Raw genomic sequence first — 26045 nt, 5'->3', positions numbered from 1 at the left:
CTGCAGCAGGGTTGGCAAGCTCCTTGCAGATTTTAAAGAGTTCGGCCGAGTTGTTAGATGCCGCAGAGATGTGGGCTTGGATAAGGGCTCTCTTGTTGGTGAGAACGGAGAGACGGTATTGCCTTTGCCTTTGGAGTAGGCGGCAGGCCAGTTTGTCAGAGGATGAACATGAAGCACGCCATTTCCTCTCTGCCACCCTGCACTTGCGTTTTAGGGTGACGAGATCCGAGTCATACCAGGAGTTACATTTGGCTTTGGGCTTCAGGCGGATTCTCATGACGGGGAAAAGGATATCAAGAGTGTCAGATATGGCAGAGTGGAGCATGGAGAGGGCTGTGTCAGGGTGGGAGTCAGCCGAAGGGGGAGAGGGGGGCGAGAAGGTGGCAGCGAAAGCCTCAACTGACACGCACTTCATGGGTCGGATGACCGAGAAGGTGGGTGGCAGTGATGAGGGTGGCTTTGCCTGTGGGGTAGGGAGGATGAGGTGGGAGGATAGGAGAAAGTGATCACTCCAGGAGAGAGGAGTGGAGAGAGGGACGGAGAGGGGAAGGTCAGAAGAGATCAGAGCATCAATAGTGTGCCCTGCAGAATGAGTAGGCCCAGACGGGAAAATAGAGAGTGATAGAGAGTCACAGAGGTCACGAAAGAGTCCAGTGGGGGGACAGGAGGCATCCAAGTGGATGTTGAAGTCACCAAGAAAGAGGAGTTGAGTGGTTCAGGACAGGAGTGAGGAGGAGAGGTCTGCCCACTCAGAGAGGAAGGAGGAGATTTGTCCAGGTGGCCGATAAATAGTAGCCACGGTAAGGGAATGGCTAGGAGAGAGAGAGAGTCAGCAGAAAAGACATTCAAAGGAGGAGTAGGTCTGCGTAGGAGTGACAGCGGCAGGAATCCACTCAGGGAAGATGAGGGCTACACCTCCCCTGCACGGTTGGGCCTGGGCATAGAGAGGATCTTGTAACCGTCAGGTAGGAGTGTGTCAAAGCTGGTGACAGAGCTGGCCGTGAACCATGTCTCGGTGAGACCGAGGACGTCAAGGTCCAGTTCCTCAAGAAGGCGACAGATATCAGAGGAATGCTTGATGGCAGAGTGAGAGTTAAGAGTGGCAATGTGGAGAAGGTTGCCATCCTTGAAGGACTTCCGGGGAGGGGTACAGATCAGAGGTACGCCCTGCGGAGGTGTAGAAGAGGGAGGTGAAGAAGGAGCACGAGAGGGGGCAGGGAGGGAGGGTAGAGGCAAGGTAGCCAAGGACAGAGGAGGGGGGCAGCAGGAGAGGAAAGGAAGTTGATGAGGCATGGGAAGCGTCTATCAAAGAGGTGAAGGTTGGCCTGAGGGCCTTGGACCAAGACGGTCCCATTAGCGTAGACATTAATGATGTCCTTAGAGGAGTGGAAGGAGGCCAGGAGGACATCCCAACGGGTGCCACCATTAATGGGAGAAGAGGAGAAAGGAGAGAGCACAGAGACCATATGAAGGGTCCATAGGTCAGGCGAAGGCACGAAAAAGAGGATGTCAGTGAGAGTTTCCTTGGAGCAGGCACTAGTGTAGGTGTCAGCGATAGGGAGGCCTGGGTTGGAGACCAGGATGTCCTTTTTAAACTTCTTTCTACCAGATTTAGTGAGGAGGGCCGGATAGTCAATAGAGAAGCAGTTAGAGAAGATAGGCGAGATAGAGAGCACCATGGAGTAGGAGGGAGTGGGGGGGGGAGACAGACGATACGAGAGCACGCAGGCAGGAAGTGAGCGGCAAGCCCAAGTTAACCACAATTCAGAACAGTAAATGCGTATTAGGTACAGAGGCCACCTAAGTTTGAGAATCCTGCGAGGGGAGAAAAAACCCTAGTTTACCACATTTCAGAACAGTAATGCGTATTAGGTACAGAGGCCACCTAAGTTTGAGAATCCTGCAGGGGAGAAAAAAAACCTAGTTTACCACAACATGGCAAGAGTATCACATCATTGTGGGGTACTACAGAGGCAGGTATTCGCACTGTTTGCCGCTCGCTGCTTTGAAACGGCCGCTACTCAAACCACTTGCAACATTTTACATTCACTTCCTGACTTGACATGGCAGGTGTTGCTAGCATTTGACAGTTGTTGGCGTTACATGCTCAGATGCATGCACATGTTTCAGCTGTTGCCATCATTTGCTCATGAACACAATGTACTAGGTATCTGCAATTATGCACTAAACTATTGCCATCATATGGCGAGGCACTCCACCGCATATCAGGCAGGATTTGAAATAATATGCCAAAATACTCACATCATTAGTAGGCAACTGGTAAACACATTGAAAAAAATGAAAATAAAATCAGAAAGTAACTTTGTAAATGCTATGCATTATATGTATATTTGCTTTCAATTTTGAGTGAGTGTTTTGGTTTAAAAATGTTATTATAGTTTGAGAGTCTTGGACGGTTGGATTTTCAATGAGGGTCAGCACTGTTAAATGGTAATGAGAGCCCCGGGTCTCCTCCGTAGTTAGGCCCCTTGCCCCCGTACCTGCAATAACACACAGAGACAGGTCTGCTTGCTACGGACTCACGGCTGCAAATGCCGGCACGGGCTCCCTTTATTTCACAGCGCACGCGCGGCCTCTTTGCGGCCCGTGCATGCGCACATTACTACTTAACATCCCTCGTTTTTCATAACAAACAAATAAACTGAAATAGTGAGATAACCAGAGAAATGTCAACGGGACACACACAGTGATAAACATTACACACAACTTGGCTGAGGCCCAGCTTGGGCCCTTACCCTCCCCTCCGGCCCATTAGGTCGCTGGGTCCAGAATAAAGTCCTGGAAACGGGCCGGGCATTGTCAACCTTCCCGGAGGGGATAGCGCCCCTCCTCTCTGCTCACCTCCTGAGGAACTCCCCTGGCACTGGGTCCCTGGGGTCATCTTCCAGCCCAGGAACCGCGTTGGAGGCATGAGTGGACACCCCACTACCACGATATTCGTCGGAGCTGTCTCTGAGGTCAACTTTCTTGAAGAAGCAAGAATTTCTTTTGACTGTTCTGCCGGTCCGACGCCGTCACCATGGAGCCTTTGACGTGGGTCACCCCCATGGGCTTGGGCTCGTAGTTGAGGGACAGCTTCCCCTGTGGATGCCGGGTGCGAATGAGGACGTGTCCCCTACTTTGTTGCTCACCGGCCTGAGATTCCTCTGGACGTTCTTACATTCATTGCGCTCCCTGCTGGCCTCCGGGGTCTCCTGGTTAACGATGACCCCAGCGCTTCGACGTTCCAGCTCTGGCAGTAGGCCACGTGGGCACTGGCTGAACAAGGCTGCAGCTGGAGCCACCCCTATGGACTCGATACAGGGTCCACAGGGGAGGCTTGATACAGTCAGAGGAACTGGTATAGATTTCTCTGCAGTTCCCCCCTTTGACCATGGGTGATCTGAAACACCTTGTTGAGAGTCTGAATAAAACGTTCCACTTCCCTTTAGCTCGCAGCCACCCAGGGGTAACCTTCCGGTGGGTGACACCGCATTCCTCCATGAATGCTGCAAACCTTCAGCCCTGGAACAGGGGACCATTGTCCGAAAACAGTTCTTGCGGACACTCGTGGATGGTAAAGATTTTCTCCAGCGCCTGGATGGTGTGATCGCTGGATGTGGACTCGACCAATTCCACCTCCGGATAGTGGGACCACTGATCCATGACAACCAGGAAGTGCATGCCCCTCCCGGTGGACCCCTAAAGTCTGTGTGCACCGTCCCCCAGGGCTGGCCACTCATGTCCATCGACTCGATGCAGGGCTCCCTCGACACTGGAGCGGCTGCTGGATACCAGACACACTGTTGTACGTGTTCATCCACCCTTCTTTCCAGGTCCGGGAACCAGACCTTGGCTCTCAGACGTGCTTTGGTCTTGGCCGTACCCTGGTGGCCACTATGAGCGAGTTCCACTACACAGCCCACCAACAACCGCAGAACCACAATCTGCCTTCCCCTCAGTAGTAGCCCTTCTTCGGATGCCGATATTTCATGACGCACTCGTCACAGTGCCTGCAGGTCATGCCTCCATTCCCTTTCAGGACAGGTCCGCAAGGAGCCTCTTCCAGTCCCCACTGCCCATGGTGGACTGAACCAGCTGGAAACACTCATCTGCTCACGAGGCTTCCGCCACCTCCTCCATTGTCAGTGCAATGGACATGGCTGCCTCGACCACCTGCCAAACCGCCTCAGCACAGTCCCCTCCAGACTGTCCTGTCTGTGCATCACGGCCCCTTGGATGGCGGGACAGATAGTCCGTTGGGTTGTTCGTGCCAGGCCTGTACTGCAGCTTCAACCCATATTCCATGAGGGTCAGCTTCCACCTCTCAATCCTCGGGGCGATTTGGAGGACGCCCCTGTCATGATGGGAATCAGGGGCTTATGGTCCGTGACCACCGAAACGGGCTTTCCCATTATGTACAGCTGAAAATGCTTGTAGCCCCACAAAATGGCCAGTGCTTCCCTCTCTACCTGGGAATACAGTTGCTCAGTATCTTTAAGAGCCTTGCTGGCATGTGCTATGGGTTGCATCTGCTCTTGAGGTTCCGGCTGAAGAAGTACCACCCCTAGTCCCACCGGGCTGGCATCCACAACCAGTTCTGATCCCTTCTTGGGGTCAAAGAATGCCATGGTCTCCTCCCCAGTGAGCGCCGCTTTGATGGTGTCGAACGCCTTCTGCTCAACCGCTGACCACGTCCAGGCAACGCCTTTTTTGGTGAGGGCCCGTAGTGGTTCCGAGAGGGAGGCAAGGGTCGTGATGAACCTCCTGCAGCAGTTAACCATCCCCAGAAAACTGCGCACCTTGGACGGAGTGTCTGGGGCCCTGGCCTCCTGAATGTCCTAACCTTTTGGGGGTCCGGTGAAATCCCTTCAGCGTGAAAAATGGACCCAAAGAATTCAATACTCTTTTTCAAGAATTCGCATTTCTCACAATGCAAGGTTAGGCCGAGGTTGCAAATCCTGTCCAGCATCTTCTCCAGCCAGGCCAAATGTTCTCTTTCCGTGGAGGCAAATACCAAGATGTCATCACTCAGATTCATCACCCTGGCCAGTCCGGCTAAGGCACCCCTGATCCCATCTTGAAATACTTCTGCGGCTCAGGATATTCCAAAACTCGGCCTCTTGTATTGATACAGACTGTTGTGAGTGGTAAAGGTGGTAATATACCTGGAGTCTGGATGCAGTTCAAGCTGGTGGTAACCTGAACGCAGGTCTAGCTTTGATAACACCTTGGCACCCTGCAGCTCCCCCACCACATTTTCTAGCATTGGCGTCAGGTGTAGCTCCCTTTTGATTGCCAGGCCGGGCATCCTCATGTCCACACAGATGCGCACGGCCCCAGGCTGTTTGGGCTTCGCTGCCACAACTATGGGAGACACCTACATGGTTGGGCCTTCCACCCTTTCAATGATGTTCAGGTCAATGAGATTATGAAGCTCCTGTTCCACCTGCGCACTTAGATGAAAGGGAATGTGTCGGTGTTTGAGCCCCGTCGGCCTCACAGATTCATCGATGTGCAGGCTAATCGGTTCTCCTTTGAGCTTGCCCACACTCTCAAAAAGTCCCGCAAACTACTCAGTGAGGCCTTGGATGTCCGACTGGTACACGGATAATGTGAAATGCACTATATCGAGGGTTTTTGACGCTGCGCAGATCTGCAGCGAGTGCAGGCTTACATCGGTCACAAAGAACTTGGCCTTGATGGATCGGTTGGCATGCCTAACTGACGCTGTGAAAACCCCCCGAAGGTGGAATTGGCTGATCTCCCCCAAATGAGTATATTTTGGCCTTGGATTCTGCCAATGCTGGCGGGCCTGGCAGTGCCTCGTAGTGCCACAAGGCCATCATGCATACTTACGTGCCTGAGTCTATGAGGACTGGTGTAAGAGTCTCACAAATGTCGACCTCACACATGGGCTGTTGGCGCTTCTTTGCGACGGCATCAATGTTCGAGATGAAGAATACCTCCTCTTCTTCTTCTTCGTACTCCGCAATGCCCAGCTCTTTCAGGTCTTGCTCGACAGCGACCACGCTCTTCTACTTGCGCAAGCCCCCAATGTTCGCTCTACTTTGGCCCCTCGAGACAGCCACTGGGTTGGCCACCCAGCACATTCTGGCAAAATGGCTGGTGGCGCTACATCATCAACACACCCTTGTCTTTGCAGGGCATTCGCCGGAATGTGGGAGGTCATATCCATACTTCTGACATTGTTGGGGGACCTCTTCCTTCTGCTGTGGCTCGAATTTCCTTTGAGTCCATCTTGTCTGCTGTGCGCAGAGTTTGCATTGTGCGCGACGGCATACGCCTCCTCACTTCTACCAGTCTTGACCGCTGCGTCCATCCTCGAGCCACGACTGTCCGCTAGCTCATATGCTCTCCCCATGTCCAGAATCTGAGTCAGCTTGAGCCCTGGCTCACAGAGCACTTGGCGATGGAGTTTGCCTGAACTGCAACCTTGAATGAGCTGATTTCTAACCATGCCTTCCTCATTCTCCCACTGGCACGTGCTTGCCTCCCGCAGAAATTATCCAGTGACTCATCCTCATGCTGCTTTTCCCCACAAATCACAAAGCAGTCAAAGTCCTGGTTGGCTAGGGGAAGAAAATATTCTTTGAGGGCATCCTTGGCAGCCTGGTACGTGGCAGCCAGAGGGTTCAGTGATTCGTATATCTGATGGACCTCGGAACCGGCAGCATACAGTAGGGTAGCTACCTTCGCATCATCCTCCATCTCACTGGTAGCCCTAAAGTACATCTCGAGCTTCTTAACCCACAGGAGCCACTTGGGACTTGGGGACCAGCTTCGATGGAGGCCCAGACATGTCAAATTCCGGCATGGGGTGCCAGCGTGCCTTGTTGTCGAGGCACAGGTCTGACAGGGAGCAGCGCCTCAGGAGCAGGCGGTGCTACCACCCCTGTACCATCACCATTGTTGTTCATGGCTGCAGACCACACAGGCACCTCTCACGCTTACAGGGGCCGCAAGTCAGCGCCGGCAACGTAGTTGTCCGCACAGGTCCAGTGCGAGGCGTGCTCACCCTTCAACGGGATGCTCCAGGGCGATGGCGCCACAAACATGTACCCCTGACAGGGTCAGCGAGCCATTACAGGCTTCTGTACAGATCTCCAGCAGAGTTGGGCACTGAACTGTCCACCTCACAGCAGGATGTCCTTGACAATGGCTGTGCAAGTGGACCAAAGCTTCAAAACTGTCCAAAACAGCACACACTCCCGAATAGGAACACAGCCTGTAGTACACAATGTCTGTGAGTGTTCCAAAACTCCCAGAAGTGTCCACCCCACTGCAGGATGTTCTTGATGGTGTCTGTAGAAGTGAACCACAGCATCAAAATTATCCAAAACTGTCCAAAACTGTGAATAGAAACACAGCCATTAGCGAATAACAGCTGCGAAAGTTCCAAAAATTGTAAACTACGCCACACGAGCACCCCGTGAGGGGCCGCTACCGTTTTACACAAAATGGCGGCTGCACATGCACCGCGCGGGTAACACGTCTAGTGAGCGTTTAGAAAATGTTCAGGAATCGGGTGATTGATCCCGAAATTCTCTCCCCACTCAGGCGCGACTTTGTCGCAAGTGTTAAATGGTAATGAGAGCCCCGGGTCTCCTCCGTAGTTTGGCCCCCAGGCCCTGTACCTGCTATAACACACAGAGACAGGTCTGCTCGCTACGGAGTCCTGGCTGCATCTGCTGGCACAGGCTCCCTTCATTTCACAGCGCATGCGCGGCCTCGCTGCGGCCCGCGCATGCGCACATTACTTTGTAACAAGCACATGGCAATGGTGTAGTGAGTGCAGGACGGAGTTACAGAGTTCCCACACACCTAACATGTTATTTAGGTGGCATTGTATGAAACAATAAATCAGACATCTGTTTCCAATTTCATGCATATGTACTCTTCCTTTTTCGCATTAAAAATGGTGTCTATTCTATTTCAATTAAATGGTGTCTATTCTATTTCAATTAAACATTTTCAACATGGCACAATGGCTGTTAGACCAGGCGTGTTTTATTTTTTGACAACAATTTGCCGTGACCAACATTTTTGAAAGAGGAACTATATGGGTTTGACCGTTGGCCATTTTAGTTTGAATTATATGCACAGGATCCCAACACAGGAGGCGGCCTTGGTTGCCATGGAGGGTAAGTCGCTGTGACGCATTTGTTCTTTTTCAGTTGAACTGATCTCTGCGAGGAAAGCTCTGCCAATTAAGGGTGGCTGTATCCTGTTTTAAACATGTACCTGTTATGGAGATTTCTGGTGCCAGACAGTATTAAAGGGCGTTCCTTTTTTCAATAAGCACTGACACAGATAATTCGCTTCAATTTTGTCAGGTTCTGTTCAGTAAAGGACAGATTGATTTATATTACAGACGATGCCCACGACGATATTTTTACAAAGTATGTTTATTCTGTATAACCCATCCAGTAGCTATGTATTATTCAAGTCTGTCCTTATAATTAATAATCATTGACAAAGCCAATAGTATGTGTGTGTCACATGACAAGTGTAGCCTCAAGTGCCACAATATGCGTGTCATAGACGCCATAGATAAGGGATGGCCCCACATCAGCAGCTGCTGCCGTCATGTGCCATGTGCAGTGTCCAATGCTCCAGTAAGGCACTCACTGAAACTTACATTTAGATAAACCGATACATGTGTAATCGTTCCCCCGAGGTATGAGGGCAGTTCCATATCGAAATGCAAGGCAATTCCCCCTGAACAATGGTGCTGTAGTGACTTGAGTGTATGGGCCTCATTCCGAGGTGGGCGCAAATGGATTACCCGTAAGGACCCCGGTGCCGGTAATCCCTTTGCGCCCTATTCCGAGGTCCCTTTGCGGCCCCGTCCATAACACCTGGTTTTACCAGGCGTTATGGACGGGACCCGCAAAGGGACTTCTGAACTAATAACTGTACCGCAATTTGCGGCACCGTTATTAGCGCCTTCCCATTGAGCCCTATGGGGCTGAAATGGGAATGGGGAATGGCTTTTTCAATGGGGACTTACTGGTCCCGCAAAGGTCAGACTAGACCGGTAAGTCCCCATTGAATGAGGGCGGACACGGTACCGGTATTGGTGCTAGTCATGGCGCTAATAGCGCCATGACTAGCACCAACCTTGGAATGAGGCCCTATGTGTCTGTATGAGTGCAGTCAGAGACCTTGTATAATGTGATGAGGTCTGTGGAACTTGGCAGACCTGGAGGTTCCAAGAAAGTCAGTTAGGGACTTGGAGTATAGATGGGAACCAGAGTGGATGCATGTAACCTTCTCTCCCACCTCTAACCTGCTATGCTGTAACCAAGAAGAATAAAGCATCCTGAGTGAAGGAGATTGAAGTGGAGTGTAGTCCGATGCCTGGTTATCCAGCTGGTGACGCTGACGGGTCTGCAGTCAAGATTCCATGTACTGCAAGTCAAAAGCATCCATGTAGTCTAAGATGTCCAGATAAAGGACCAAAGAGTTGTTCCTGGAGCATGGTGAAGAGTGGCTGGGCAGAGATATGTCCATATGTCAGCCAGAGAGGAGCGCATGCTGGCAGTAGCTGTGAAGTAAGTCGATGCAGCTTTGTGCACCGTTGCGCTCGGTGAAGAAGACAGGAGATTGTGGGACATGGAGTCCAGTCCCTCCCTAGTATGCCGCATCACAGGCTGGAACACAGGAGGCTCAACTGTGTTGCTGATATTTAAAAGTGTATTTCGTTGCGGCCACCTTCAGGGTCCTCTCGTTGTCCCTAGTAGCTGAAACTTGACAATAAGTCTTGGGCCAAGTATGGGATCGGAGAGGTGCTTGTGAGGGCGCATTCTAATTCTGAAGCATTTCTCAATATGAATTGGGTCCTCTATTTCCAAAACCAACAAGATTCATATCTTTCCTGATCTCTCACAGAAAAGAGGAGGAAGAAACTTAATTCACTTAAAAAGGGTTTTCTGGCCCGTGGGGTGAGGGGAGGGAGAGGGGTTGGCCAGCGAAGTTGAAAGAAAAGGAATACATCTTCTGGGACACTGAGAGAGCTGAAGACCTGGTGAAATCAATCCCTGAGAAGTCCGCACCTGTGGAGACGAAGATTTGAATCGATTCAAGACTGGCGGTCGCTTACTTAAACACAAAGCACACATATGGTCATGGCCTTAAGCATGCTTCCACGTCGAAATAATTTACTTATCCGAAACATAATATAAATAAGCACTTTTAACCTTGTCCTTCAAAATGCATTTCATAAAAAAACTTAACATTTTAACTACATGCACATTATTTTGATTAAACATGGACAACAGACAACATATTATGAAGCTTGATGATCATCTAATTTGATATCCTTTTGTAGAATGCCTTCAGTGATGCCAGGCCACTTATTATTCCATGTACTCCTCCTTAATAAATCCAATGTTTTTCTTAAACGCCTACTAACATTGCGGCATACAATGATGAGAAAAGGCAATAAAGTTAAGGTTTATAGACACCCAAGAGTGCGATTGGAAATAGCAAGTGGATGAGAGGAATCCAATTCTTCCAGGAGTCCCTCTGTTGGCATACGTCTGGGGTGGGATTGTTCACTTGCACATCAGAATGTTTTTAGGAAACCAACATGGCAGTTATCAATGGGATTGTTAGGGAAAATTAATTCACTCAAATACCACCAGTAGAAGTGACATCACGCAGACTTAAAACTACAAATTGGAACACATAAAGTGGCATTGCATGACCCTGATGGTAACCCAGGAAGTGATCAAATATCAAAAGGGTTCTACCTCAGGATAAATTGAAAGGAATGTATTGAAATTAAAGGAATACATTTAAATTGTTTCTTGACCTAGAATAGTCAACCTAAAACATCACAGGTAATCATGTATGCACTGTGCAAGAAAAAAAACATACTAGCTCAAAATAGTATCTGTGCAGAGTGTGATACAGTAATATAAGTTACAAAATAATGTAAACATTTTTAATATAAATCCCTTCAAGCGATTTTTATCATTCAACAAAAACCAGAATACACCATTTACATTATCATAAGTAGTGAAAAATGTTGAAATAACCAGACTCTGGAAAATTCAAAGTTTAAGATAGAATAAAATGTGAATATTGGGCCGTTACGAGTTTGGTGGAGTGGGAAAAAAGTGGAGGTAATTCCGTTTACCTCCATTTTTTCCCACGGTATTACCTCTGGCGAAATTATCGGATGGTAGTACTGCAGATATTTTGCGGTAAAGTGGAGGAGTTACCTCAAAATGTAACTTCTCCCTTTACCTCCAAAGATCAGCGGTAATTCAACCAGAGGTAATACCACCAAAAATCCCCAACTGGGACTCCTTAAACTGGGGATTTGCACTGCCAAACCTTTACTTGTAATCCACCTGAGATACCACCAAACTCGTAATGAGCCCCACTGGCTGGATTACAAGTTGCAGATTGGTAGCGAAAATCCCCATGTTATAGCATCCGTAGGACTCCATTGGGGATTTTTGGTGGTAAAGTGGACCACCAATTTTTGGAGTTAAATTGTAGGAGTTACCAAAAAATCGGCAGTATTACCACCCAGTAATTCCGCCAGAGGAAATACTTTGGCGGTGCGGGAAAAATGGAGGTAACGGAATTACCTCCACTTTTTTCCCTGCACCACTAAACTCGTAATGAGGCCCATGGTTCAACATTTCATGGCAGAATCTTCATTAGAGTAGCAGTAAAAAACATCTGAGCAAGAAACACAAAATCATGTTAAGGTTTTTTTTGTAGTCGACCACTTGTAGTACGTTATTTCAGCTTAGGGGGTCTCATAAAATCCCTCAACTCATTCAATTAAGTGAATTCCATCAAACAGTATTGCGAGACTTTAAGATCCTGGAAAACATGATTGGGTGAACATCACTCCATCATGTCCACTAATTTCCTTGCCAGGGAAAACAAAAACTGACTGGTATCACCTAGCTGTATACTGAGGACTTTTGGTATTTAAGTGCTCAACAGCTCAGGACCATGTCTTGGGAGGATAGCTCAGTGGTAACGTGCTTGCCTTGGAAGCAGGATGACACAGAGCAACACAGGTTCGATACCCGGGTCCACGCTTAGAAACCTCTGGGTATTAAGCGCGTTATAGTTAACCTATCATATCATGTGGTGGCGGTGAGCCCCCAAATGGTTGTGCTTGATGAGAGGTGAGGGAGGCTGCAAGCCTGGGAACGGTGACCTGCATTGGGCCAAGCTGCGGTGTTTGACTGCATCTGCAGACATTCATGTATTGTCCGTGGAGAGTGATGTGGGCCTTTGCTTTCCATGAGCTGTCCATGAGAGCATGGCCTGATCTTGGCCTGGAGACTCGGGTGAGGAGCATGGAGACTGTGACTTTCTCAAATGATTCCTTCTTTGTGTTACCAAACTGCTGGTTGGTTCTTCTGAAGTAGGGAGGCAGATCCCCACTGGTGAGGTCAGCTGCTGTTTTTGTGAATTGGCTTGAAATGTTATACATTGTCCGAGTGTGGGTGGGTTCTGCTTTAGAGTGGGCTGCCTTATTTTTCTGATTTCCTATGAGGGATATGCGCACACTGAGAGTAGAGAATTTTGGGGACTTGGTGGTTTGGTGGCCTTGCAGTGTGGAGCTGGTGGTGGGGACCCATAGGAGCCTGAAGTATTTAGTCATCTCTGGGTGAAACGTTGTTCAGAATGGAAGCTCCTGGGCCTGATGTAGGCAGAGGGCAATTGCTGCTTTGCTGACTGGGTGAGGTGGAGCTGGTAGGGGGAATGATTCTGGGTCCTGGTCTGGGCATGTGCCCATGACCAGAAATAGCTGCAGACTGGATGTTGAGGCTACTTTCTAGATGTAAGTGAAGAGGCTTTTGCGAAAACGTCCATAGGTTGCCTGTGGTCTCCTCTCCAGGGAGGTGGGGTAGCAGAGAATGGCATCGTCTATCATGGGGACCCTGAGGGAGAGGTGGCCATTCCCCTGACCTCTAGGCCCATGTTCAAAGGGTGAAGAACCCTGCATGTGAGCTCTCTGGTGTTTTGGCGGGAGCAGATGACGTCTCTGTGATTGGGGCCTTGCTTGTTTCTGGGACCTCAATGTTGATGGGCTGTGGTGGTTCCCTCTACTGGGTGAGGCTCTGCACGGTTCCTTCTCTTGTCCTAGGGTACATGTTAGCACTAAGTCAGGATGCAGTGTTTCCTGAAAGAGACAGGCATTGTTGCAAGCCTGACAGTTTTCGCAGCCCTTCCGTTCATCTCCTTCTCAAGCCCAGGATGCCATGGATTGCTCTGGTGGGCGGTTGTGTCATGGCTGTTGCTTGCGAGTTCTTTCTCTTGTGACGACTGAGATTCTTGGGAGACAGGGTGGGGTGATTGCACATTTATCATTGGAAAGATTTATTTTTTTAGACACTTGCTCGGACATGTTCCAAGGCCCATCTCCATTCTTCAAGGATCCTCCAACCAGATCCTTGCCCTTCCGCATTTTCTTTTGCAGCCATTGGCTAGTGGCTGGGGATAGATGCATTGTTGGTAGAGTGAGACTGTTGTCTCCATGGATTGTCTCGCCATTAGATCGCTGCCTACTCTTGTGTGTGGACCGGGTTAAGAATGCATGGAAAGCAGCTTTGTGTGCATGTGGCTGATTATGAAGGCGCTGGGAGTGGGCATTCTAGAGCCAGTTCAACTACATTAATCACCAAATTGCCATTTTGTATCATCCTTCTGGAGGGCAACATAGGTTCTGGTGGCCAAAGCTTAGAAGATATTGTGGCCTAAGTGCTGCACATTCCTTTGGGCGACTTACACACCTGGTCTGGCCAATGATTGCAGTGGGTAGAGAAGCGACTCCTTCCCTGTACCACAGGCCCATTTTTTGTTCTTTCTGTGGGGAGAAGAGAGTGCTGACCTTGGGCCATGTTTTCACTGGAGTCTGGAGTAGGGGTGCTTTCGGACCATTTGGCCATGTTTTGGATTTGGTTTGAAATGTATGCACACAAATGTGTGCACACACGATGGGAATTGGTTTACTTCAGAGCGGGCCGCCTTTTTTTTTGATTTGCATGAAAAAAGTCATGTGCATACTGAGGGCAGTTGTGTAGAGCCAGGATAAGCAGAGAGGACTTTAGGGAGCATGCTGGCTTGAATGCCACAACCACTCTTTTGTGATTTTGAACTGGATATCGGGACCATTTTGAGGTCTGCAGGGGGATGTTCCAATATGCTAGGGAAAGTGTCCATTGATTAGATGTGGAGGCCCATGGCCCTGTTTTAATTATTTATGTATTGAGTATTCATAAAGCTCCTATACAGCAAGTGGTGTTTCAAGGCGCCATAGAACACAGCAGGTCCTTTGGGGGATGGTTGGGTTTTTGGCCTTGTCTATTGCTCTGGGTTTGTTGCAGCCAGTTGGGCCTGAAGTAGAGATAGATACCTGTCTAAGAGAGAAAGGTTGGCCTGCTCATGTGCCATTTCTCTGGTTGTGGGTGGGGGAGGTTTTCTGGTCATGTGGGGCTGATCTTGTTTGCGGTGGGTCACAGGGCTTACATGGCAGTTGCAACCTTCTCTTTGGAATTATAAAATATAGCCCCTCTGCTGCGTGCTCTCTGTCCATTATATTGAGTCCGAGCTGGAAGGATTGTCATTATGAGTTGTGGACCGGGACTATAGGACTGGACAAGGCCTGTCTATAGGGGACTGTCTCTTTAGTTCGCCTCTTTGTTCTTTAGCCCAATACCCAAGTCTGTGGATTTAGCAACAGGATCCAGGAGATAGATGGATGCACACAGCACTCTCTTCATTGGTACGTTTTCACTTGTGACCAGTTTGTTAGGTGAGATTGTTGTTTATGAGGATAAGTATGTACCTTCCCATATTTCCAGTTCAAACAGCGCACTCGTTTCATCTGCCTTTCCACTCTCTCTTTGATGGCAAACTTAAAGAAATAGTGCGCTCAGAAATATTATTGTCCGGAGGGTTCGGGCATGTGTTTTTAAGCAGACGTTGATCGATCGTACAAACATTTGTATGCACCTTACCGTAGTTTTTCACTTTTGTACACATGCGAAATCAGGCAGCAGGGCGCGGCCATTTTGTGATAATCTGATCCGTTGCCGCATCGCCCAAGCAGGACTGCCCTGGCGGCACTAAATCCTATCCCCCGCCCCTAAGCCTTACATCACCAAACCTAGTGATATTCTCCGCCTTTCTCTATGATGTTACTGGGCAGCGTAGCCAAACGCGCCCAGTCATCACCTACGTGACATGATGCAGAACCCGGAAATCAACACACATCGCCTCACAACACAGCGCGTCACAATTTGGAATATAAAACTGTACTTTAAAATGAAATAGCAAGACTGTTCAATTTGTAAAGTACTTTTATTTCACAATAAATGCTCAGAGAATATCTGGCGATTGCAATATTAAATCAAATGTGTACATTTTTTCTTTTTTCTCGGTCCACAAATGTTTATCATGAGTCACGCGGTGTTCCTTTTGGGTACACAAGGGGCCTCATTATGAGGTTGGAGGTAGTCATGGCGATATTAGCGCCATGACTACCTCCAATACCGGTACCAAGTCCGCCCTCGTTCAATGGGGATTAACCGGTCTATTCCGACCTTTGCGGGACCGGTAAATCCCCATTGAAAAAGCCATTCCCCATTCCCATTTCAGCCCCCATAGGGCTTAATGGGAAGGGGGAAGGCACTTATAACGGTACCGCAAATTGCGGTGCCGTTATTAGCTCTGAAGTCCCTTAACGGGCCCCGTCCATAACACCTGGTAAAACCAGATGTTAAGGAAGGGACCTGCTAAGGGACCTCGGAATAGGGCACAAAGGGATTACCGGCACTGATGTCCTTAACGGTGCCTGGTATCCCTTTGCGCCCACCTCATAATGAGGCCCAAGGTGTTTGTTTTGGGTGAACGAAATGCTTTGGTCACATGGTGAACTGCAAGGCTTGTGCATCAACCTGGCGCTAGACCACCTTAAAGGATGTTATGTTGGTCCTAATCGCTGTTACTGCGTAAGGGCATATCGGCCCTTGGCGATCGTCCCAAAAAGAGTCAAAGATATCCAGCTATTGACGTGTATCTGCAGCTGCCGGTTGAAAAAGCCATCAGTTGGTATCTGGAATCGATGACAATCGCAGAAAGGCAGGATGTACCTGTTTGGAAAACATAACAGAAATGTGTCTCAGTAGCCGATCTTTATTACAATTTATCATTTTACTTATTAATTCAGCATCGTGTTAAAACCAACGATTAGCATAGACGTGAAACAATGTGAACAGAGAGAAAACAACGTGGAAAGTACTACACAATTTGCTTCGGAGGATGGTGCGATGGAGTATGTTCAGCTCTAAACAGGATGCGGAAGCTTACGCTACAATTCGAGGTGCACATAGATAGCATTTAAATGAAATATTAGCGTTCACCTGGGGGAACCGAGTGGTGGTCTACATGTATCTCGATGCTGGACTGCCCATGTGCCCGGTAGAAAGACCAGTACACACAAAGGTTGTACTTGCGTTTTATTGCAATATGCCACACAGAACAAACCAGTACAATGTAACCCAGCAATAACGGTCAGCTAATGATAAGTTGACTCGTTCGGGTATAAAATCATCGAAAGTCAAACTTACATTATATTCAGTATTTCCATTCTCTTGACGTAACGCAGACCGTAACGCAGACTCCATTAGGATCAATGATTTTTCATAAACTGAACTCACATGTTCCTTAGTCCAGTTTTGGAATGGAGAACCTTATCATATCTTACGTTATTAGACCCCTCCTTTAATTCAATTCCTTTAGGAATGGTCCCTTCTCTCAAGGTCAAAAAACAATTGAACCTTATACTGTGTACGATGCGTGGGCTTCCTCAGCTCGCAAAGAAAAATTCAAAGCTGGTGACCTTCACTCAGAATTAAGATACATTCTTAGTTTGCAATATCTTGTCTCACCGCATCCATGAGAACTGGAATTTTGAAGCGCAGGCACAAGAGGAAAAATGTGGGGATTGTCATTGCTCGCGGTTCGTGGTGCTGCTGAGGGGTAGGGGAAACTTTGTAATGACAGAATGTGCTGCACTCCAAAATTGGAGTCTAGGGTACACAAAATGGAGTCAAAGTGTGTCTAGCAATAGCCCCACCTCTGCTTATGTCAGGCCCTCCTTCCCTTGGCAGTAGATTGGCAAAGGAGGTGCCCACCGCGAGTGCAAGATCAGGATGCCACTTTCACGTATAATGTATGTTGGCCAGGGGCTCGACCGACCCCGTCCTTACATTAGAAACGACCCCCAACACATGCCCCCCATGAATATATTGGTCAGAGTGCTTCTATTTCTTACCAACAATGCACTTTGATGTGCTGTTTTGTTCACAGTCAGTACTTCTTGCGTGCCGAGTACTTTATGGAGCCTAGGTCTGTAGTTATTCAGCTATTTGGCCAACTGTATGGTAAGGCAACTGCCAGACCCCAAAGTTTATTTCACAGCGTTATCCATCTTACCCTCCGACAATAAGTGAAGGTCCCACAGTAGCTCGACGAAACTGTGAACTGTGAAAGCACAGCGTTACATTGTATGTCAACTGTAAAAATGGTACTAGTTGAAAACAAAATTGGCAAAGAGGATACATTTTAAAAGACAAATTGGATGCTTTATTTGGACACTTCATAAAAACATTGTTGATAAAAAAAAACAGATGGTAATCATTTGAACCAGGAAGTGAACTGATCCACAAGCTCTGCTTTAGGTGGACAGGACACGTTGGCAATGTTTTGTGGAAATGTATGTGTACTCGGAACAAAATCGCGCGCAATTCTGTGATTATGCATCTCCAAAATATTAATAATAAGATCTTTCCCAAAATCGAATTCCATTTCCTCATATACTGGCTTGACCACCCATTTTTTGCTTATTTTCGTAAAGGCCATAGTGTAGCGAAGCATCCCAAAGTTTCCTGCAGTCCTCGATTATTCACGGCCTACATTCTCGTTATGTGCTAATACCGCTAGTAATGTCCTATATTTCATCCCTTCTATGCCGAAATGCAATCTCTTTGTCCTGTTCTTTAGGCACATATTTTGGAACACCTCCAAATCTCCCGTGTGACAGAATTCTGTGAGTCCCTTCAGATCCCTTGATAGAGTTTTATGAAACACAATCTTCTCAAGGGCTTTGTGTGGAGGTGAAGATGGAATCAACCACTTCTTCTTCCGTTCCTGCTCCGGTGGCAAAGGGCCATGTTCACATTGGTGTAAATGTTGGTTTTCTGTCCAAGAGTGAACGTTGGAACAGTGGTGCATTAGTGACCACCATTTTTCTAGTAGAATTTCCACCGACCCATCACAAGTTTTCGAGCTCCACCAAAGATGGTTTCTGAAAGACTGGAACCACTGTGAAATACTTTCAGAACCTTTTTTTTCCCTGCAGCTGAGATTTTATTATTGATGCATCTGGCAATGTGCCATACATCAAATTGATGGCGAATATTTGGAAACTGCTCTCTCATTGTCTTGGCTATTGAAACGTGTCTGTACGTGGCTATGAGGTCGATTTGCATTCCCCTCGATTGTAGATCTTCCAGTGATTTTATAAAAGCAAGTTTCTCCATGGCCACTGAGGATTTACATTCGGACACCTGCACGCCCACCGAACTCACAATTTTTTTACTTTCCATTTCCTGAAAGTGGTATGTGCAGTACTTTGCTGAAAATCTGGGGCTGTCACACTGTCCATCGCCAGCTAGCCTGAACCGTTTTTTGGAGAATGTACTTTGAATAGACAATTGTTTAATTTTCCAAGCTTCACTAATGGCAGGGAATAGATATTGACGTTGATATTTGTAGTACTGCATTTTAGAAATGAAATGGAGTCCCATAAATGGACAAAAACTGGACAACCTAATGAAACTAGAGCCACTGAAAAGTAAAGCTGCTGTACACAGTAGATTGCCAGCTGGCAGTTTCCCCAGCATCGGTTGAGCAGACCATGAACATTTTTCATGGAACATTTCACAGGTGGCATGTATTTTGAGGTTACTGCCTTGTGATACACGAGTCACTTTCACCAATGGCTTCCCACATATTTCCCCTCTCACTGAATGCACACATTTCAGCATCAATAGAATCTCCATCAAGCTGCTGTCGAATACTTTGTATTTTGCCTCCTTTATTAGACTGTCATCATTAATGTTGTTTCAGACTGAACTGTGGTTGACATATCAGCCAAACTGGACATACTGTAGTCGAGATCCTTGTCTAGTTCCTCGGTTAATGATATTGATGCTTCAGTCTCTGTCATTTCAGCGATTGTTACTTGATCGTGAATCGGAGAAATCATCAATGTCGATTGATTTTTGGGTGGCCCTTTTTTGGTGAGTGCCGATTGTGTCAAGTGGTCTGCGACTAATTCAAAAGCATCTTCAATAAATTCAGTTTCATCTTCATCTGGTGGAGCAGTTGCATTGTAGCAATGGTCCAAAAACACTTTGCTGACTTCTCCGGTCACATTAAATTCATTTTCTGGCCATTGGGCAAAAGCATCTCGAGTCGGCTTACTGATTTGAACACGCTGCGCCTCAAATAATAGTTGCTCCATGGTGAAATCAGTTTGGCAAGCAGCATCTCTGATATCTGTAGCTGTCTGTGTCTGTATAGTTCTTACACCATCGGGCAACTAGAAGACAGGTTAGAAAAAGATGTTCAATGTAAATCCAACATACATTATTGGACAATTTACATTAAAGAAAAGCATGTTATCAAGGCGCCAGCACAAAACACTGTTTAAAAATGAAATTGTTTGCAAATTACCTTATCTTTCTTGCTTTTCTTTGAAACATTCTTTACTGTAACATCAGCAACAGCAAGATGGTCCACCGACTCAGATCCACGTGCCTCCTCTTCTATATCCCGGTCTTGTATACATCACTAGAAAAGAGTATCCATTTAAAATAAGTAATTTGTATTAGAAATCAAATTATTCCTTCGCACACATGGCTTACATAGATAAACTCGTACATCGTGTACATCATTTGGTCAAAATATACATTTCGAATTTCACCTGATTGATGGCTAGTTTACTCGATCAAAGTTGACTGTGCAAAGCACACTACTCGAAATGTTGCACTCAAGCAATTTGCAAAAACTGCTTGTTTCTAATATTGTCACCGTCTACAAGTATCAGATCTAGGACCAACTTCCTTTAATTCGAGGGAACTGTCAGTACGCATACCTCTGGCTCTGGATCAACTACGAGGGATGATGTGATTGTAGTCAAAGCTTCAGCATCTCCCTGTAACAGAGTACTTGTATTAGTATGGATGAAAACATTTGAAATTTAACACACACAATGTGACAGAGACAATGGTACATATCGATAAAAATAACACAAATTAAACATTGTGTAAACTAACAACACGATATGTAAATATGATGAGATTATCTCATTCGAGGGCACTGTCAGTACGCATACATCGGGATCTGGATCAACTACGAGGGATGATGTAATTGTAGTCGAAGCTTCAGCATCTCCCTGTAACACAGCACTTGTATTAGTACGGATGAAAAAATTGAAATTGAACACACATATTGTGACGCAGACATTGGTAGATAGCAATAGCAAACCACGAATGACACATTGTGTAAACAAATGACACAATACATAAATATGATCAAATTATCTGAAATTCCATGCATAAAACAATTCCGGAACTGAATAGCTAAGTAAGACTACCTGATACGCGCTCAAAGTGGTTGTTGACTCCTGGCAAGACATGGATGCAGAATCTTGCTCCTTCATATTCAGTGCATAGTCATGGAGTTGTAAAGGGAAAATTGATTTGATTTAGAAATGCTAATCTTGAAAATTGGCATGTAAGGAGACAGATTACGAAAACATTATGCTTATTTCAAAGGACACTATAGCATAGTTATCTGTGCCCATAAATCATTTTCTAGGATGCTCCTAAAACCAAGGACAGATGTTTAGAAAAATGGTCTTTATTTAAAAAGCAATACAATCTTGTAATTATGAAAAGTATTATAAGGGACATGTACACCTAAGACACAAATCCATCCATTTAGTTACCTGTTCACTACCCCAAGGGCTACAGCTAAATCCGAAACTGTGTCTCACCTGAGGCGGCCTGTCAGTGAATATAGTGGGAATTCAATTTGGGAGCAATTTACGAGTCGTTCTGAGTCGGTTCTTCTTTGTGTACATGGATGGGTCGTACATATTCGGGGTAAAGTGCAGGCTGCAGACGCGGAATCGATCACCCCTCGTGTCTTGCAAGACTTCTTTGACTCTACTTTCAAGCTCTTCCGGCTCAAATCCGCAATATCTGACCCATTCTCTAATTCGATCTAGTCTCTTTGGGAATACATGCATTGTAGTGCCTTCAGATTTCTCATGGGTCTTAGAAGGGCAACCAAAATCGCACATGCAGGCATTGTTGGAAATTCTGCAAAAAAAGGTCAACTTTATTTAAAAATTCCTATGCATAAAAAACGTGAGAAAGAAGGAATTATACTATACATTCTTCTCTGCAAGCTATGGTTTGGTCACCGCAGCAAAACCAGTGTAGCATGGCCGGCTGACTTATAGGATAACTTTCATAAACAATTAATTGATGTGACGAAAATCAGAACATGTTAATCGTCCCTTGAATTTACTATCGTGCATCAAAAGGAAACATGCTTATAGACACGGTCCACGAAGGATGCAATTCGATATCAATTGACACTGATGACAGTTGATATATATCCATAACATAACTAATTAATTTCCAGTCAATGGCAATGAGATGAATGAACATAACACTACTGTGTACGTTCGTTCAAAATAGATTGAAATTTAGAGATCAAGGAGATATGATTAGGTGACCTGCCCAAACCTTGATCAACAAACAGATAGATTCAGCAAGCAGGGTAGTTAGTGGCAGGAGAACAGGGAGATGTTCACAGGTAGCACGACGACGAGCTGAATCGCAGTGGTCACAGAAGTTCTCAGGTAGCAGTTCACGAGTTGACTTACAGTGCTCAAAGATGTTTTCATGAAAAATATCAAATGGTTTATAAAGAATTTGAAAAGTGGGTGTGTATGTGAGTGAATGACGTGTATATGGCGTGGTCTTATGTGGATAGCATGGGCGCAGCCTCCTTCAGGGGATCCTGCCTGGAGACAAAGGGTCTGAGGAGGGCATGTGAACATTGACCCCTGCGCATAAGATACCTTTGAAGTGTACATGGTGTTTTGCACCTTGGCCGTTCCCACCTTGCCAGTCCCCTTGGGAGGGCACATCCACAGGTGTGAACTGCCATTGATAGTGGAGGGGGGGATGGATGGGCATGAGGCGTGCAGACAAGGCCCGGAACACTGCTGAATGGAGACACACTTATGTGGATTGCAGGGGTGTGGCCTCCTTCAGGGGACCTGCCTGGAGACACAGGGTCTGAGGAGGGCATGTGAACATTGACCCCTGCACGTAAGATAACTTCGAAGTGTACATGGTGTTTGGCACATTGGCCGTTCCCACCCCTGCCATCCCCCTTTGGCAGTGCACATCCACTGCTGCCAACTGCCTTTGATAATGGAGGGGGGATGGATGGGCAGGAGGCATGCAGGAAAGGGCTGGAACACTGATGAATGGCGACACACTTGATTCACTGAAAAACTGAAACAACCATTGATAAAAGTTCTGTTGTGTTTTATTTTGTTTCTGATTTTGAAGGCACAAATGTACTACACATTAAAATCTTCCGGTTGCAGCACAGTGTGGGAAAATCCCTTGTACTGACCGCTGTCACTGGGGAAAGTTTATCTGATGGCACCAACGACACAGGCGGGTATTACTCGTCGAACGCGGTGTCCAAGCCTCCCATGAAGCCACCATGTAAACGAATTATAGGCCACCAGCCTGTACCACCTGTGAAAGAGAAATATACAAATTGTTTTGAAATGACCAAGATAAGTGTATTAAACATTAGTTGCAAATGACAATTCTTGTATCCAATGACATTGTTACCAATACAAATGCTACCTAGACACTGTCAATATTGAACGACTATTATACAACTATTACTAGATAATTGCAAGACTAAATTCGTTTGGCATTGATATATTAAAGTTACGACAATATAGGAGACAACCATGAAATAGTAGTGGCCTATGTGACATCACAACTAAAGTACACTTACTCGTTACTTGGATTCCGAAGCAAACTGTTGCATGAAGTTCATGCATAAGCACCATCATAATTCTCAACACAGACCGTGTGAGGCAGGCTGCCCTGAAGTCTGGTAGTTCGGTAATGCATTGCGGCCGTGTCTCACCTTCCGATATGTAGGACAAGCATCCAGAGTTTTCTCAGCAGCAGCAGTTCTCCTTGTCGGTTGGCATTAGCGCGCACTGATTGCAGGTGCACCAGGTGGAAATGCCGTCCATGCGACTAGGCTCAGGCTCTTGATCTGTTGAATTGTCCTCCCAACTGTCGTCCGAAGCCCCATCGTTTCCGCATCTTTCTCTTTCGAGTAATTTTGCCTCGGAATACTCCGGCTCGTACTGGTAGGGCTGTATTGTTGCCATTGTGGGGGAAACTAAAATAATATATAGTAATGCTACCGGTATCTGTTCGCACGGGCCTCAAGCAACAAAGTTAGCTGCCCAGAGCACAGAAACGAGGCACAGAATACTCAAAAAAAGACAATGAGAGGAATGGAAAAGAAAATCTGATGTTGTCTATTGTGAAGCGGTCTGTTTATACTTATTCAGGAAAGAGGCGTCCTGCCATTTCCATGGCAGCACGTCATGAGCTGAAGCACAGAGAACGTTGGCACGAGACATGCTTTGGCGCTGTGAAATGGGCGGTACGTGTCTAGTGATGTCAGATTTAGGGGCGGGGGATATGATTTAGTGACGCCAGGGCAGTCCTGCTTGGGCGATGCGGCAACAGATTAGATTATCACAAAATGACTGCGCCCTGCTGCCTGATTTTGCATGTGTACAAAAGTGAAAAACCACTGTAAGGTGCATAGGAAATGTTTGTACGATCGATCAACGTATGCTTAAAAAGACATGCCCGAAACCTCGGGACAATAATAGTTCTGAGAGCACTACTTCTTTAATGTCCTTACTTCTACCCTTCTTTCCTCTTTGGGACCAGCTCGGCCTCTGCTCTGCTCCTTGCCTGCCCAATTGTATTTACAACTCTAAGCTTCTCCCTGACCTTCAATGTCTCCTCACATTGTGGTCACTGCATGGGGGATACCCCAATCCTCGTTCAACGCATATGGCAGACTATATTGTATCTGGTTTTTCACAGGACTTCTACATGTTGATAAATCCCTCCCTCTCTTTGGCAGTAGACACTGCCTGTCCCCGTTTTCCCGGATCTTCAGTTTGTACACCTTTTACCTGAACTAGGTCACTTATGATAATTCCACCTACCTTTACCACCCAGGTCGCTCGTAGACTACCCGCTTCTAGCAATTGATGCAGGCTCTGCCTGCCAAAGAAATAAAATATTTGTTTCCTGGTTTTAGAGTTCTGGTTTTATTTGAAGCCTTTTCATGTAAACCTAAAATCTGATCCTAAAATCTGATGATAGATCAGATTTGTCAGGGCCTTAAGGCCTGCCCATCTCCTGGGCTCCTTTTGCTGCCCAACACACAGCACAGTTTCCACCTGTGCCCTATGCTGCTCCATTTTGCCAGTCTTTTCCCTGTATTTGTATTCAAATGTGTTCTTTTTTCCGACTTATGGGTAGTTTGCATGCACTCTCTATTACGTTGTTTTCAATGTTGGCCATCTTATTATGGCTCCAAGCTTTTGCAGGAATGGCACTTTGCTGACTTTAGGTCTTGCAGTCTGGGAGCTGGTACTACTTGCATGCCTGTTTTCCCTGCATGTCCCTGACTGCAGGTAGGCCATGCCATCCACTGGGGATGGACACTGCCCATCTGGGGGGTCTTGCAAGGCCTCTTGGAATAGGACAGATCAGGGGGTGGTGTGGCTCTGGATAGGGGTGTTTTGGGCTTAGGGGACTCTGGCGGGTGGAACATTTTTTGCTGACTGCTCAAGCTTGGGATGTGGGCAGGGTGAGGCTGCCGCTGCCTGCACGCGTCCTCCTGGCACTCTAGCAGGTGAGGCACGATATGATGGCGGATGAAGGGTGGTGTGCCGCTGTGTTCTATGGACCCCTGTCTGAGGAGGACAGAGGATGAGGTGAGGCACTAGGGTGAGATAGGCATGGGGGAGTGGTGAGCGCATCAGCACTGGGAAAGGCACCGTCTGTGGCATTGAGTACTTGGGGAACCATGCTTCGCCCAGACCCATCGATTGCTCTTGGTCTAAGTTTCACACATGAATGTCCTCTGTGCATGACTTACATTGTGACATCATCTGGTCCGCAGATGGCTTTGTTCTGGATACCTCAGGTGGGATCATAGCCCATGGGTTGGACTGGGGAAATGGTGTGTTGGGCGGGTTTAGGTCACTATAGAGAGTTACTTGGGATAAATGGGTGAGGTATGGGTGGATTTGTGTGGGGAAGGTTGGTTTTTTGGTCCACCCTGTGAGTTTTCTGTGTCCTTTTGTTGGTGAAATGGTGGTCTTGTTCATTTGGCCTATTCTATGTATCAGATCTGCAATGGTCAAGGGTTGGGTAGCTGAGGGACTCAGGAAGGTTTTTTAAGGGTCATATTATATTGCCGGTATGGCTGTATTTAACCAGCTTGGAGAAGAAAGTGCACCCCGCAGTAACTCGACTAAACAGGTACTTGTAAGGGGGCAGATCAATCAAGATTTAAATAACCAAGCAGAGTTCCTGGGGACTTGGGGACTTCCTTAAACCTTAATTGGGAGGGGCAGGTGAAGGCGCTCACTCCTCACATCACCAACAAAAACTCAGAATAAAGGACAAATCCCAGTAGGGAATGAGACCAAGAGATTGGTATGGAGATTCTGCAAAGGTTTAAATAAGTTTTAGCATCCAGAGAACTCTGCTGCCTTGACAGTGCTCTGGCAAACAAGACAGAAACAATAGGTTTTA

The sequence above is a fragment of the Ambystoma mexicanum genome, chromosome 4p (genome assembly GCF_040938575.1).
Source record: "Ambystoma mexicanum isolate Mex_15411 chromosome 4p, UKY_AmexF1_1, whole genome shotgun sequence".
NCBI lineage: Eukaryota > Metazoa > Chordata > Amphibia > Caudata > Ambystomatidae > Ambystoma > Ambystoma mexicanum.
This window is presented reverse-complemented; position numbering follows the sequence as displayed.